Below are 15,895 nucleotides of genomic sequence, written 5' to 3'. Positions count from 1 at the left end.
GCTAGTGGACCAGACTGAGTTTGTGACTTCCAGTCTGATGTGGGGCACTAAATCGAAAGTTGGCAAGCAGGAGCCCCCTGGACCAGATACCACAACCTTCACAGACACTTCCCTGTGGGCCCGAAGAACTAAGTGCCCCCCAACCCACCACGCTGGGCCCACACTGCATGGAACACACCAGGCAGAAGGCCAGGGACTGCAGGATAATATAGTAAACCCCTATTCGTATTCCTTTGTATAATGCAGATTAACATGAAGCTTTCATTGAGATGTTAGGACAAATGACCTTGAAGCCAGTTTCTATTTGGCTTCTTTGAATACTAGAAAGTGTGCTCTATGATTTTTTTCATTTGCCCCTCCCACGCCCCCCAAAAACCTCCCCAAAGCCCAGAATATATTTGTGGCCTTTGAACTGGTCATGTAGATATAGGAATATGATCCAGAGCTATTTTTAATTAAAGCACCCAAAACCATCTTTACCTATTTTGCAAGGTTGATAACCAGCAAATTTATTTCACAGCTAACATCTTCTGAGTATATTTACACTCTGCAAATATGGTAATTCTTGGCTTCAGAACTCAAACTCCCTGGCTCCCTGAACTGCTATTTAAATGTAACACGGATGAACGACAGACGGCTTTAAATTATCCCAGATTGCAGCCATCTTCGTGTTAGCTAACAAGGGTCTAAGGGTAAAGATTCTTCAGAGCAATCTGTAAAAACAAATTCATGGGGGCAGATCCCACAAAGGCTTAGCTTTGTGTGTGTGCGTGTGAGGGTCTTCAAAACACAACATTCTCCTAAAGTAAAGGTTAAATCTAGGGCAGCAGTAGGAAAGCTGTTGTCCTCCGGTGATTGCTGGACGTCCGTTTCCATCAGCAGAGATTGGCAGTCCAGCAAATAAGGAGGACCATGGGTTCCCCACTCCTATTCTAGAGCAACAACATATCAATTTTAATTGTTGTGTCATCTTTAAATAATGTGGATCTTGTACAACACAATCCAGAATCTTCTAAACAACAGGACAACTAACACATTTCCCAGACTGGTGAAATAGGGGTGCAATGTGCATAGACTCACTCCATTTCTATGGCTTTCGTTTCAATATCATGCTTACTACAATTGTTAATGTATTTCCTCACAAAGTATAGATTGCAGTTGTGCCCAATAGGATCCCCATTAGTTTACACTTAAGATTAAAAAATTGAATGATTTAAAATAAAACCAAGTACAGTCATACCTCATGATACGTCAGCTTCATGTTGCATCTTTTCAGGTTACAGACACGCTGAACCCAGAAGTCCCGGAATGGGTTACTTCCGGGTTCGGCGCGTCTGTAACCTGCACGCATGCGCAGAAGCGCTAAATCACGCTTTGCACATGCACAGAAGCGCCGCATTGCATCACGCACGTGCGCAGATGTGGCACTTCATGTTGCGAACGGGCCGCCGGAACGGATCCCATTCACAACACGAGGTACCACTGTAATGTACAACATCACTTTAAAATGTAAAACGAATTAAGGCACAGGGAATGCAACACCACCATAGCAGCTTGAATTTATGTCTCTTACAATCAGGTGGAAATCCTTTGCAGTCCTCCTAAAAGATAGCCAAGAGCAGGCTGGCCTGCCATCCTAGAAGAGATCATTCCCTAGGGAGGCCCCCCCACTCTAAGAAGACCCTCCTCTTTGTAACCATATACAGAGCCTTAGAAAGATACCCAAAGCAGGATCTCAGTACATGATCTGAACCCACAACATACGCTCCAACTGCCCCGAAAATACAGAGAAAATACATCACGGCTTTCCACTTTTTAACACAGAGTCCCAAATTCCCAAGAGGCCTTCCCTTCAGTACAGCGTTTCAACATGTTACTGGAAGTTCAGTTCCATGCATTCCTTTAACACATTTCTTAAATCTATGCCTCCCGCTCCCTTCATCCTCCACTCAATATGGCGTCACTTCTTAGAATCATAGAATCATAGAGTTGGAAGAGACCACAAGGGCCATCCAGTCCAAGCAGGAAACACCACCAAAGCATTCTTGACATATGGCTGTCAAGCCTCTGCTTAAAGACCTCCAAAGAAGGAGACTCCACCACACTCCTTGGTAGCAAATTCCACTGCCAAACAGCTCTTACTGCCAGGAAGTTTTTATGAGAGCAAGATCTGGGACACCTAAATGCCTCTAAGAAGGGTTTTCACCATTTCTCTGATCCTCATTTGCTTGGTCTCCCATAAAGTGGGTGACTGGATGAACAAAGGGGGCGGGGCTTGTCTACGATGCCGTTGCCATGGCTGCCGGGGGGGCGCGGGCACTGAAGGGTCCCCTTTATGGTTGCTTGGCTCTGGCTGATAAATACTGACCTAGTGTAGAGAAAAAATGCCCACCTATCTGTTTAGGGTCTGAAGCACACAGGCGTCTGTGTGTGCTTGCTCAAAATATGGCTAATTTCTGTGTACGCTTGCATGGGACACAGCCCAACCTATGAGTTGTTATATGCTGTCAGTCCTATACCACTAGACCCTAAGGGTTGCTAACATCATTCCAAAGACTACAGTTTCTTGCAGAAGAATTGTTTTAAAATAGATACAGGTTTTCCTGTTCATAATTAATACATTCCTTTATTTACAACGTTTTAATCCGACCATATCTTAATTCAAATCAAAGTGATCATTCAGTACCGTGGCAAGTCTTTTCACATAGCATTCTGCTGTTCAGTCGTCTTACTAGATAAAGGTTTTTTTTGGGGGGGGGGGACCCACAACACCCAGAATTGCTTCATTTGAGCTGAGCAGCATTATAATTACTTGGGGGAGTTTAAAGAATTAGATAATCAAGATAACTCTGCAAGGTCAATAAATAAGAAGTGAAAAGGAAATTAAGCCAAAATTAAGGAACAATAAACTGAGGCTATTTTTAAATGGAGCATAATTATATAGGATGCTAATATATTTCTGATATGATATAGACTCCCCCCCCCCACTCTTCTCCAAATACTACTGACAGCCACGGCATATGCCTAACACATTTTTGCACACTTCTTATTTTGCAATAAGCTGTACAAACAAAGTAGCACCTAAGCCTTTTGCAAATTAATATTCTGAGATCAATTTCACAAGACTATGCATGCAAATGACCTCAAGGTACTTGGTGCTCCTAAGCAGTACCAGTGATTTCCATGCACTCATCAGAGGGTCATTAAACCAGCTTTTTGCCAGGTCAGCCTTGCCAGGTACTTGATGTTAATTTAGGAAGAGCACACTGTAGAATGAACATGTTTTCCTAAATGTTCAGATTCCCCATAAAATGGAACAGAATTATGCCAGACAGCTTGACACCAGACAGTTCTCGATAATTCTGCCCCACCCTTCTCTCCAGTAAGCACCCAACTCTGTAAAGTAAACATCAAAGTACTAATTATCTAAATAGCTGGCTAGCCTTCTCTTAACCAAAGTAACCTGGATGTGAAAAATGAGCAACCCTAATTAAACACGCTGTTTCTTGGCGTTGCAGTGATTGCTTGGCATCATAGCTTGATGATCAAGTGCCCTTCTGAACTTGAGGCTAATGAAGTGGGGTTTTGCCTAGAGAGCTGCGAAATGCCCATGTTTATGATGAAAACATTATCAGCCTGCAGTTGTTTTCAAAGGCATTAAGTTGACACAGCAGGAGCACATGATATTGCTCATTAAAGTGCTAATTGCAGGACAGAATAGGACCTCTCCACTCACTCACTCACTCACTCCAAAGCCTTCTTCAAACCTTCTTTGTTTGCATAGGCCTAAACCAGAGGTGGTCAACTGCTAGCAAAAGGGCAGAATCCAACCCCAGTGCAATTCTATTTGACCCCAAACAGTCCAGACAAATTTCAATCAAAATGTGTAGAAAGTTTGCGCCACATTTTACCCATAAGAAGGAGATGGAGACATTTCACGCATTTAACATTACATTTCACCAAATGTTTTTATACGACATCCCAAGTCTTTGCAAAATTGTGAATCTTTTACTGCAATATGACTTCATTAAAAAAGAAAGTTGAAGGAGGAGGAAGAAGAAGAAGAAGAGGTGGTGGGTGGAGGAGGAAATTTCCAGATTGGGCAAAACCAGTTTTAAAATACAATACCAACAATAGTTACAATCAAGATAATGGGGCAGTTCCTAAAATATAGACACTGACGACCTGAAAGGGGGTCAACATTATGTTGCATAAAGGTATATAATCAGTGCACTGTAGTGAGAGATGGAGGCCCAGTTTATTATAGAGGGACTAGTTCTTCTACTCTCTTTAGGATTCCCTGGCAAAGATACAGGGTTTGGGGGTGCCAGATTCCCCATAACTCCTGATAGATGTGGCAGTCTGTTAAATGCATAAAGCTGGACAGAGGGACAGAGGGCCGTGGCTGATTTCTGCTGGCATGGGAGAAGCAAGAACCTCTTGGAGAGTAATGGTGTGAGCCCCTCCATCATAGCTTCAGGTTGTATATATGTGTGAATAAACCATATATCATAAAGACACCACAGTCTGTGTTGTGCCTCATTTCCAAAGGAAACACGAACTCTGGGAAAGTGCCTGTACCCTTGGAATCCTGCACCGCTCAGAGACTGGGGTGGCGTGTAACAATACATAATATTAGGCTGCATTATCTCTTATCATTGCAACACGGCATGATTTCAAGTGTTTCCTTATATAAAGCAGAGTCACCTGATAATTACGAGGTCACAGCTGATGTCTGTTTTAAAGCACAATAAAAGATAAAGCAGGCAGATTTCTCCAAAGAAAGTGGGCATTGGTTTATTAAGATCCCAACATACATGTCAAATACTACATTTCGTATTTAGTCAGAGGTCCCATTGAATCCCTAAGGGGTTTGTTTAATCAATACAGATCTAATCCCAACCAGCCAATACCAGTGCAGAAGTTGGGAGCACAAGACCCTGCAGGATCTCTAATGCTTTTGTAACAACCAACCCCTGGGTGAGTTGCAGTAGAAGATCAGGGGCAGGAAAGCTCTAGTGGGATGGATTCTATCCATGGGTTTACTTTGCCTGTCCTTGGTGTAGTTGGTTCACAGCATGAACAAGAACAATGCTAAAACAACAACAAATAATCTCTGCCGATTCCCCCCGCTGCCAAATGCCTTCGAGTTCTTCTGCGTTCGATACCTACCTCTGTGATGTTTTCTTATATTTTCTCCTGCAGAAAAAGAACATAAATAAACATGAGGAATAAGTAGGGTCAACCTAGGATGGGGATGGAGATGGTGAATGGATCAGTGTTTTCAATAATGGGAGGAGGTGAAGCTTTAGCATAAGATCCAAAGGACAAGTTTGTTGATGAGGAACCTCCAGAGCAGCTAACTCCTTGGAGTCAAAAAAATGTGCCATTTTTCTACCATGCATATCCACCATTCCAGTCATCATAACCAGGCAATAAAAATCCCTGGTATTATAAATCTTCCATTTGCATGTTACAGCTGAAAACAACGCAGACACAAGAGCAGTTGCCTCCCAGTCTGGTCTATATAGCAGCGATCACCTTTCATTTCTTGTTGGCATTTATTTGTTTGTATTTTCAGCATAACTCCCCCAAAAGTCTGATCATCAATCACCAAGGCTGTCTAGAACTTAGCAACTGAATTTGACAGATGCAGCCTCTGAGCGGCAACCCTGGAGAACAGTACTAAAGTCAACTGAAGAGCAATGGATTAATATACCGATTTAAACTGATGCATAGAAACAGTGTATAGTAAACACAAAATAGGTAATAAGTTAAAATACAAATCATGAATCACAATCACAGCAACATTTATGGACTTCAAGAAGAATGTGTGAAAAGGGGGTAGGGAATACAGGTGGGCCTTAGGTGAGATAAGTCTCAAGTAAAAAAAAAAAAGCACGGACCAGAATATATTCAGATTTGGTGCCTGTCTTATGACATGGGAATGGGGAATACACAGCTGAAGGCGAGGTGCCCTGTTACATCAGGGATTTCCATACTGAACAGATCATCTATATATGATTCTGCCACAAAGAGACAGACATAATACAGGAAGACAATTTATACCCTCTTGTGTAATTTTTAGGGCTCAAGGATTCTTAGGTGATCTGCGGAGGGCCTGTACCTCTGTAGAAGAGCACATGTTTTTAATAGTCCCACGTTTGATTTCCAGCATTTACACCTAATGAGCCTTTGGTGACAGGACTGCAAAAGACCGATGCCCAAAACCCAGGAACAGCCCTGCCATTCAGAGCAGACCACACCGGGTAATTAGATCAACCACCCTTCCCATATGTTTTGGACTACAAATCCCATCAGCCGCAGCCATGGTGGCTGTAGTCCAAAATATAGGAAGGGCACCAGATTGAGGAGGGCTGAGACAGCCCCTTGGTGGCTGACCCAGCAAAGTATTTGATCTGCTAAGACATATGCACACATTGTCACTTGATGTTACAGTCATCAAGTGATTGGCACACACATGATGCTAGTGACTTTTCCCAACTCCTCTCCCCAATTTTGCCCTCTTGCCACTGCCCTCAATTGAGAGGGGTTTCACCCATTTCATCCTCTCAATGGCCTCCCATTCAAAGTGATTCCCAATACTTTTCCTGAAAAAATGTAAGCTGTTGACACTCAAAACGTCCCCAATATAATGGTAAGAACTTGTTGCTTGAACTTCCTTTTCCCTCCTCGGTACAGGAGCCCAGAGTCTGACCACTGGGAGCGAGTTTTCAACATGCCCTCTTTGTTCATGCCTTCTCTTAGAGATTCGACAGCAGATCTTTGAAACAGCCAGCCATGGGATGTCGTAACAGTCAGCAGGAATATGCAAATTCCTGGAAGTCAGGAATATACAGAGGCATAAAAACCAGCCTTCTTGCTAACAATGGGAACCTGCAATATGTGGGTGCAGGAGGTTCAAAAAAGTTAGAAGGTAAGGAAAAAACAGATTTCACTTTCATAAGAAGGTAAGACGAGCCCGGTAGATCAGGCCAATAGCCCAATTAGTGTAGCTACAACATCCTGTCTTCACATTGACCTCACATTGACCCAAAGAAGGACCGGAGTGCAACAGCACTCTGCCCTCTGGTGATTCCTAGCAACTGGCACTCAGAGGTACTGCAATAAAAAATATTGCTGCAAATTTGTCTAAGGTGCATTAAATATCTCAGGACTGCATAGCTCCCAAGTACCCCGTTTTCCCCGGGAAACCCCCGTTTTTTCATACCGTTTCCCGGCGGTCCCCCGTATCTCTTCGTCTCCCATTATTCTCCCTTATACTTTCCTGCCGGCGGCCATTTTTCCCCCTGATTTGCCCATATATGGGGACAGAAAATGGCCAGCGCCGGTTTAAAAAGACGCGTCTATGCATGTCCGGAAGTGCGAAGACGCAACTTCCGGTGTCGGCATTGGCCATTTTTGGTGCCCATAGATGGGCAAAATGACACCGGAAGTTGCGTCTATGCACCTTCCAGTGTCACGCGGCTGCCGGTCCCGGAATCTGCAGTCCGGGACTTGGCAGGTATGGGACTGGAATTAGCCAGTATCTTGGATTTGCCCATTACAGTACAGTGATCAAATGGCAATATCTTCAAGACCGTTCACACATGCCTCTCTGGAATGCAACTACCTACAGCAGCTTTATCCGATCCTGGGATGGAGCACTTTGCAATTAATTATGACAGCAGAACATTGTGAGGGAAAGCTGTCAAATGCAGAGGTTTGCATTGGTTCATGCGACTGCCGCTCACAACTTCAACAGACCCTCAAAAGTGAATGGATCTGAAAAAAGTGGAAGGGTTATTCTCCACATAAAATAATGGGAGGGAGGAGTCAATTCCCCAGAAGAATAGTCCCCCTTCTACTTTACCACATGATTTTATATTAGTCAAATGAATTGCTCCTTCACTCCTACTCAGGTTTTAAAAATAATCTGAATTGCTTTAAGTTAAGCTCAACTCCAGATAACTCTTTAGTAATTGACATTGCATGTCTCTCTATTTATTGTATCTGATGTTTCTTAAGTAAATTGAGCAAATTTGCAAGTGAGAATATCTTTTTTGTTTCCCAGCCAAGTGAGCTCCACTTTGAACCTGTCATGTTAAAAGTTAATTTGTACATTTATCACCAGTTTTTAAAGTATAGTGACTCATGGCATTATACACATTATAGAATCCAAATGTTACTCATGTCAAAGTTTGAGTCTTTGGAATTGTGGGCCTTCTCTAGGGATGGGTGACTTTCTCAATTTTGGTTTCTCTCCATTTTTTCATTTCCCCCCAATTTTAAATTCATTTCTATATCATTAAAAGTCTTCAGCAAAATTTATCCCAATATACACATGTTTGTATGTGCTTTAACCTAATAAACACATTTTTGCAAAGCACGTTCCCCTTTATAATGCATCTTTTTAAATGATACCTTTCAGTAATGTAAACATTTAATGCACACTTTACATTAGTATATACATTTTTGTACACATTACTTGGTGGGAGAACTGCGTTGCAAAATACAGACATGTGCAAATTTAGGAGGATGGTTGAGTTTTAGTTCATCTCTTGTTTTAGAAAGTGTGAATTAGCTACGTTCAACCTTTTGTGCCATCAATCACATTCACACACACACACACACACACCCATCCCTAGCCTTGGCAAAATTGCTGCTGGTGGCACATGAGATGAAAAAGTCCATTCACAACACTCTTCTTTTAGCTGTTAATTCTCAAGGAACATGTGGAGCTCAAATGAGATCAATAGAACGAGAGCATTTAAAACTGGATTAATTCTCTAGGATATGATCATTCTTTTTTATGAGATTTAAAATTCATCGTTTTGGAATATCTGTCAACATTTACATATCGACCACAACGCATGCCCAACCATGTCTTTCTCCTTACTGTATTCCCCTTGCATCTTGAACGCAGGGATATAAACATCAGAACATCTTGCAGAACACTATAGATAAGGAGAGTTAACACAATCAGCAAGAGGGGTTTTAAACTTATTTGGGGACTGTACCACTTCAGATAACATGCGGAAGATTGTGTGACTGAATGCTTTGGCAGGAAAATAAAAATATATTGCTGCAGATTTATACTTTTAAAAATATTTTTAACCTATCACACAGGGTTAAAATAACACGGAGGTGGCACCATATATGTGGTCTTGAGCTCCTTGAAGGGAAGGTGTGATTTAAACATAATAATATAATGTAATGCAAAGCTATATAAATGTACAGAGCTACATGCATACACTGGTCATCGGTCCAGTATACCTGAAGGAGCGTCTCCACCCCCATCATTCACAGGGCCGGTGCGTCCATTTAGGCGGACTAGGCCATTGCCTAGGGCGCGAAAATGGAGGGGGCGCTGCCGAGCCTGCCCCGCAAAAACCCCGCGCCACCGCAGCCCTCCCAAGGCGCGCACTCGCGCTCCTCCCGCCTATGGAGGGGACACCGAGAGCTCCCCAGTGGCGGCGGTAGTGGCGGCAAGTGCCCGCAGCCGAAGCCTTCAGCTATGGGCGTCGCCGCCCGCCCACTCGCTCGCTCGCCGAGGAGCCCCCAGCGTCCCCTCCACAGGCGGGAGGAGCGTGAGCCAAAAGGAGAGCTCAGTGCCCTCCCGCCCACGGAGGGGACGCTGTGAGCTCCCTAGAGGCTGCAGCGAGCAAGTGGCGGCAGCACCCGCAGCTGAAGCCTTCAGCTATGGGCGCTGCTGCCGCCGCCACCGCCGCTCGCTCGCTGCAGCCGCCGCCGAGGAGCTCAAAGCGTCCCCTCCATACGCGGGAAGGCGCCGAGCTCTCCCCTTGGCCTGCGCTCATCCCGCCAATGGAGGGGACGCAGGGGCATCACCGGTGTGCGTGCATGCGCCTGGGGGGCACCAGAAGGTGTTTTTGTCTAGGGCGCAAAAGCCCTAGCACCGCTCCTGATCGTTCAACCCAGACACTGAGGTCCAGCGCCGACAGCCTTCTGGCGGTTCCCTCACTGCAAGAAGCCAAGTTACAGGGAACCAGGCAGAGGGCCTTCTTGGTAGTGGTGCCCGCCCTGTGGAACACCAGATGTCAAAGGAATAAACAACTACCTGACGTTTAGAAGACATCTGCAGGCAGCCCTGTTTAGGGAAGGGTTTTTTTTATGACTGATGTTTTAATGTACAGTGGTACCTCGGGTTTCAGGCGCTTCAGGTTCTGCTAACCCAGAAATAGTACCTCGGGTTAAGAACTTTGCTTCAGGATGAGAACACAAATCGCATGGTGACTGCATGGCAGCGGCAGGAGCCCCCATTAGCTAAAGTGGTATCTCAGGTTAAGAACAGTTTCAGGTTAAGAACGGACCTCCAGAACGAATTAAGTTCTTAACCCGAGGTACCACTGTATTTTTAATCTCCTGTTGGAAGCCACCCAGAGTGGCTGGGGAAACCCAGCCAGATGGGTGGGTAATAAGTATAGTGTTGTTGTTGTTGTTGTTGTTGTTGTTGTTGTTGTTGTTGTTGTTGTTTTCTAGTTATTATTTCCGTGTTTGACCAGCAGCAGGTAGTTGGGTGGTGTCACAGACACTTGGTAAGAGGGAGAGGAGAGATGTGCAGGAAGCTCAGTGCAGTGCAAGCACAGTGGCAGAGGTGAGCCGACACTCCTGCCACCATCCTTGTACTACACTGACCCCTCACCCCTTGCCTCCTGGTAAGCAGCAGGGATGCTCATAATCAGGAAGCCAGATTCTGCCTTGCCAACAGCTGTTGTGTCAAACAGTTTCTTGCCCAGAAGTTATGTCAGCTGTATATATATATGAATTTGGGGGCAGAAAGTGGTTTATCTAGGTTAGCTTGGGATTGGGCTGTTTCCAGTACAGGGACTAGAGAACCTACACTGTGATAATAATAATAATAATAATAATAATAATAATAATAATAATAATTTATACCCCGCCCATCTGGCTGGGTTTCCCCAGCCACTCTGGGCGGCTTTCAACAGAAATAATAAAACACACTAATTTCTTAAAGATTAAAAGCTTCCCTAAACAGGGCTGCCTTCAGATGTCCTCTAAAAGTCTGGTAGTTGTTTTTCTTTTTGACATCTGGTGGGAGGGCGTTCCACAGGGCGGGTGCCACTACCGAGAAGGCCCTCTGCCTGGTTCCCTGTAACTTGGCTTCTCGCAGCGAGGGAACTGCCAGAAGGCCTTCGGCACTGGACCTCAGTGTCCGGGCAGAGCGATGGAGGTGGAGACGCTCCTTCAGGTATACCGGACCGAGGCCGTTTAGGGCTTTAAAGGTCAGCACCAACACTTTGAATTGTGCTCGGTAACGTACTGGGAGCCAATGCAGGTCTTTCAGGTCATATTGTACATTGCACAGACCTTTGGATCTGGACCAATGACGGTGGAAGCAAGAGGAGCAGCAATATAATATTTGTAAAGCCATTAGTTTACCCCATTGATTGTCAACTCTTATTTTTACAGTCACCTATGTCAAGAGTTAAACTCCCTGCAGACTAATGGGGTCATTTAAATAAATTGAAATCTTCTCTGCCAGGCAGCTCAATATGCAAAATCAATACCCCATGCATTTTCTACTAATGCTGTTGCCATTACAGTAAAATTAATGGTGCATAAACTAAACAGTATTACTGCCTTTATTAATAAACAGCATAAATCAAATTGCAACTGATTGCCAGTATATTCCAGCTTCTATATGACTGGGAGCAGTTAGAGAACTGGAGGTGTGTTCGTTTTATTTATTTATTTTATTGGTATTAGGGGTGTGTGTGTTTTATTTGGGGGATTTTCAGGAACTTGCCACCTACCTAGGCCAAATAGAAAAAGAGAAATAGTTTTTTAAATAAAAACAAACAAACAAACCACAATTGCAATCAGTGTTTATCATTTCTGTAGCACTTTTGTGTGTTTAAAGTCCTTCACTGTTGGTATTTCAAATACTGTTGTTCATTTAGGGGAGGAATAAGCATGAACTTCAAAGGATGGCTGCATTTCAGTTTTCCTATTGTTTTTGAAAGTGTGAATTTGATAGATTTAGCTTTAAATACGCACCAATACAAATTTCCCCTGCATCCCTACTCCTGTTTATTGATATATAATGCACGTTTGTCTGCATCCCACACACACTATTAATCAACTGTGGAGTTTTGATTAAAAACTGAAGAAAATCACAAAAACTAAGGGCTGAGATAATTCTCCACCGTGTATTCTAATCCCCACACACAAACTCGCCCCATGTAACTATTGCGCACATCATCACCGGTTGCTGTTTGAAGACATATTTCTTCACACTTAGATTAAAAAATATGGTCCAATGTTTTTGAGTAGCTATCTGTTAGATCTGTTTTGCAGTGATGGGACATGTGGGCATCCTCTCCCTACAAACTCTCACCCCTACTGCGCCCATTTTAATTACAGCTTCTACTTCAATAGTCAAACTGCAAAGCTTCTTAAGGAATGAACAGAGAGGTGGAAATGACTTTTCCCCCACCCAAAAAGCTTCCCCCTCTTTAAACCCCGACAAATGTGCAATACATTGCATGGCAAGACCAAAAACCCATCGCTGATATGAATCGGCTTCCTTGATCTCACTACATTTTAGCACATTTTTGCACATTTTTAGTACGTGTTTCCTTTACATTGTGTAGTTGTATCCTCCCGACCTGCCTAGGAAAAAGAAAACCTACGAAAGCCCCTTTTGTCATGGGGGAGGAAGGCAAATTTGCCTGCCTCTCCTTTGGGAATAAGGACAATCAGCAGAACAAGCCGTGACAGCGCATGTTGTTTTGCTCAAAGTCAAGAAAGCATATTTTTGCTTTCATCCCACTCCTGCTTAAAGAACAAGGCTATTAAATGCGCCTCATGGCCGGGTGGGGGGGAGGTTGAGGGGAATGAAAGGGTGTGGGTTTCGTGGCTCAGTCAGAGCCCCTGTGCGGCATTCGTTGACATATGGAAACTTCGGCGGCGCCCCGTGGACAGTTGCCCAGTTTCAATTTGTTTGGGGTGGTAGCTACAGAAACAGGAGGAGGAGTCGCCATCCAGGTTGAATATTGGGGAAAGAACCAAAGGTTTGGAATTGCATCTGGTCAGGCTGCAACTGCTTTCAAAGCCGCAGAAGCAAATCCGCATCGTGCTCTAAGCCCTGGTAAACCTATCAGACTCTTGTTTGTTATTGTTTTGCCCCACCCACTGCCGCTGCCACCGCCACCCGCCTGCCTGCTACTTGACAGCTGGCATGACGCAGAATTATAAATCTCATGTTTGTGTCAGACGCTTTTCCCAACTCTGGAACAGAGGCTGAAACAGTAGGATTACTGTTCAGCAAGCCGAAACAGGGGCCACACGCAGGAACAGAGCAAAGATGACGTTCCCGTTTTTCGCGGCGCGAGGCAAGCAGGTTGGGCAGGGCCAGTGGGAGTCCAGTGCTTTGCCCGGGTTCATTATGGTGAACCTTGTTGCGTGCTCAGCCCAGAGACCTCCCCCTTAAATAAATTAACACTTGACTCAAATTTTGGTTTGGTTTTTGGCAGAATTTAGGCCACAATTTTATTGATTACAGAAAGTGAGTGCTTGCATAGGCTCTGGTTCGACTGGCTCCCTGCACCCTTGCAGGTAGCGCTGACCCAGGGCAAGGGTGAACACCTGGATAGGCGGAAAGCTGGGAACAGGCTATGTCCGCCACCCAGATGTCCCCCTGGACTCTGGCACGGTCACAACCCCCTCACAGGGTTGACCAAACCATTGAGTCCCTGGATTACTTTAACAGAATACACTTCACATTGGGATGGCGAGAGAGTTCCCCCATCCCTATCACCTGAACCAGAGCCTATCCGCAACCTTACAAGTTGTGACAATTTGCTACGCGGCAGGCAAAACCCAAATGGCACCAGCCAATCAGCCAAGTGGGGACAATTCCTGCAGTGCCCCAGTCCCAACGACAGTCGACACACGACGGCATAGCAAGGTCAAGCACACAAGCCCTAAAAGGAGGGAGAGGTGGGCGTGCACCGAAAGAGGAAGCTCTGGGTCACGTGCATGCGAATATATAGGTCCCTCGATCCGTTTGGACTGTGTTCCATTGGCCAGATTGAACCCAACATCGAGGGACCTACCAATCGGGTGTTGTGGCTGACCAATCTTATCCACTCACAACACAGGTGGTCGGTCTCCAGGTCTCACCGCAACACTTGCCCTCTTTGAGGGAGGACACGATTTTTCATTACTTTTGCTATTTTATTTATGTTAAGCCTCTATATATTCCAAGCTTCAATATAAATATTTCCTGGGTGGCATACGGATGAAAAGAGCCTGTTTATTTAATGTTTCACTTACGTTAAGCTTGGGAAAGACATCATAGCTGTTGGATAGGCGGTGGGTATGATTCATGTTTGCCACGAGCAAAGAAGTTGGGTGCTTTTTATTAGACTGGCTTGTGAAGAGATGGTGCCCATTATTTTCTAGTCAACAACGAAGTGCTGAACAAGACTGTTGTGCCTCCTCTTTGCCTGCCAGCATGGATTTAAGTTGACATAAAATGACATGACTGAATAATAAACTGCATGATAGGCTGAGGTGAAGTTTATCATTCCTTCACCTTCCAGGATCTTGGGCTTTTTAATTAACTTTGCCTGACATATCATTTTTTTGATTGATTCATAATGCATACTTCCGACTTCCTCCGTTGCTTCTTCAACTGACAGTCTGAGCCACCAGCCACAGGATCCAGGCTCACTGAGGTTATGGGGTCTGTGTTAAAAGGGAAATGTCGGCCTGAGGATATATCCCTCACTTGTCTAAATCAGAAGGAGGAGTTGAAATAAACTTTTCCAATTTGCACTTTTCATAACAATATGGCTGCGAGTCACATTGTAATGTGTAAACTGAGGTAACAGCAATGTATTGGAGAAATTGTGGACTGAGTGTATGTATTTTGTGTATCTGTTAAAATGTTTGTTACTAAATGTGTGAGAACCATAAATAAAAAGAAAAAAAGAAAAGAAACAATACGGCTGCGAGTCTTGAAAGACCTGTTCCCTGCTTTGCAAGCCTTTTCGCACTTTGCCTGGGAGGGCAAGGACCGGACTGACTCCAGCTACAAAACCTGAGGCTGGTGAACAGACTCTTGAGTTGGGGTATCATTTTGGACAGAGTGCGAATATAATCTGGTTATAGATTATTGCACATGTTGCTTTTTAAACTGTCTGTATGAATAAATTTTGCCAGATTGAATCTGAAGCCACAACTTGTGTGCCTGTTGTTAACCAAGACACAGCTTTTATTGCCCCAACAACATGCAAAATGGCTTTAAAATGAATTTATAAGAGTTTCACTCCTTTTTTTGCATCTCAGAGATCGACAGAAATGCGTGAGTCACATTGGCCAACACAGTCGAGTCATCTGTCATTGAATTCATAGACAAAATATCCCTTGATCTATTCATTCAGATCATAGATGTGATTCTTAGAACTGGTTAAAATGGCTGCAACTGAAAGCGTTTGCACATTGACTCTGTTATACAGCCAACTTCTCCAGAGAGATTTAGGAAGACGGGGAGTGGAGACAGAGAAAGAAGTAGCGACTCTCACACCTCTGGAAAAGAATTAGCATATTTATATATTTTTAACTTAAAAATTGAATAATTTACAGATCTCCAGACAAAGCGGGGCTTTCTGAGGACTTTTGAAAACCTCCACTCCCTGGTGCCAGCTAAAATACCTAGGGGACAAGGCCTACTCTGTAATCATCCTTTCAGAGAGTTCTCTCCCCCCCCCCCAAAAAAAATCACGTCATGACAGATCACTGGAGAAGAGGATGCAGTATTTGCAGTACCATCTTGTTTTGAAAGAAGAAAGTGGATTGTGGAACTCACAACTGCTTGCTTATATCAGATGCTACAAGGGCACACACT

At 44.2% G+C, this 15,895-nt stretch overlaps 1 protein-coding gene across 6 annotated transcripts in view; it reads right to left on the bottom strand.

The window, feature by feature from the left end:
• PDE1C (phosphodiesterase 1C) overlaps positions 1-15,895 on the bottom strand; it is a 311,437-nt gene that overhangs the window by 116,088 nt on the left and 179,454 nt on the right. The window contains exon 1 of one of the 6 annotated variants that reach the window (XM_035129011.2): positions 5,173-5,182. The exons of the other annotated variants lie outside the window; for them this stretch is intronic. The gene's annotated coding sequence lies outside the window, so the exon portion shown is untranslated. Of the gene's footprint in view, positions 1-5,172; positions 5,183-15,895 lie in introns of those variants that run through there. 6 annotated transcript variants of the gene reach the window in all.

The sequence above is a fragment of the Zootoca vivipara genome, chromosome 12, assembly GCF_963506605.1.
Source record: "Zootoca vivipara chromosome 12, rZooViv1.1, whole genome shotgun sequence".
NCBI classification, from domain to species: domain Eukaryota; kingdom Metazoa; phylum Chordata; class Lepidosauria; order Squamata; family Lacertidae; genus Zootoca; species Zootoca vivipara.
This window is presented reverse-complemented; position numbering and strand designations above follow the sequence as displayed.